Genomic DNA, 873 nt, shown 5'->3' with positions numbered 1-873 from the left:
CCTCCCTCTCCAGTCTCCAGCAGGAAAGCCCCTGTGTGTAACAGGCGGGAGTCACCCTCCTGGCAGTGAGAAGCTGGATCCGACTCCCCGCTGGTCAGGTTCTTTGTTGGTCACCTTTTGAAGAGCTGCCCGTAGTCAGCCCTGCTGTGCTTTTAAGAGCAGTAAGAGCATCACCGAGCTTCCTACGAGCCTTTGAGGCACAGTCCCTGCCGGGGAAGCCTACTGGGAGGTCTGCAGACAGTAACTGTTTTAGACAGTGGTGGACTCCAGTGGATTTTTTTTTTCCCCCGCTACAGAGGACTTGAGACATTAGAAAGAAACAGCCCTTGCAGAATTGAAGACCCGGATCCTAAAACTTACTCGGCTGCCTAGAAGAAACTTGAGAGCCCTTCTGATAAGTTCTGACAATAAGGCACTTCACTGGCTCCCATCTTCATCTGTATTTATTAGCACACGCGCGTACTGCATGTTCACCCCCGTGTGGAGTTGGTGCATGCACATAATGCATCTTAATTCCTTTTCTTCCTCCACCTCTTCATCCCATAAAGATCTCCCCATTTCCTTTTTTTGAGACGGGGTCTCACCATGTAGTTGAGACTGACCTGGCACCCACTATGTAGCCCAGGCTGGTCTCAAACTCCCAGCAATCCTCCTGCCTCAGCCCCCCGAGTGCTGGGATGACAGGCCTGCACCACCATGCCCGGCTCCCTATTTTCTATTATCCAAGTTTTCTTTTGCTCTTTATAATTCGGGTTTCTCTATATGATGTATAAGCTTGTGTGTCTAATTTATTTTACTTAACATTATGGTCTCAGGGTGCACATATTTTCCTACAAATGACTCAAGCTCATCCTTTTTGTGGCAGATTAATAT

The 873-nt window shown here is 48.6% G+C and overlaps 1 protein-coding gene across 1 annotated transcript in view; it reads left to right on the top strand.

Annotated features, from left to right (window-relative positions):
- LOC104869723 (long-chain-fatty-acid--CoA ligase ACSBG2-like) overlaps window positions 1-601 on the top strand; it is a 25,559-nt gene extending 24,958 nt beyond the window's left edge. Inside the window, 2 exon segments of the mRNA XM_010635070.1 lie at window positions 14-161; window positions 297-601. The gene's annotated coding sequence lies outside the window, so the exon portion shown is untranslated.
- The last annotated feature ends 272 nt before the right edge of the window (window positions 602-873 follow it).

The sequence above is a fragment of the Fukomys damarensis genome, unplaced genomic scaffold, assembly GCF_012274545.1.
Source record: "Fukomys damarensis isolate Sample0158 unplaced genomic scaffold, DMR_v1.0_HiC HiC_scaffold_37, whole genome shotgun sequence".
In the NCBI taxonomy this organism is placed as follows: Eukaryota; Metazoa; Chordata; class Mammalia; order Rodentia; family Bathyergidae; genus Fukomys; species Fukomys damarensis.
This window is presented reverse-complemented; position numbering and strand designations above follow the sequence as displayed.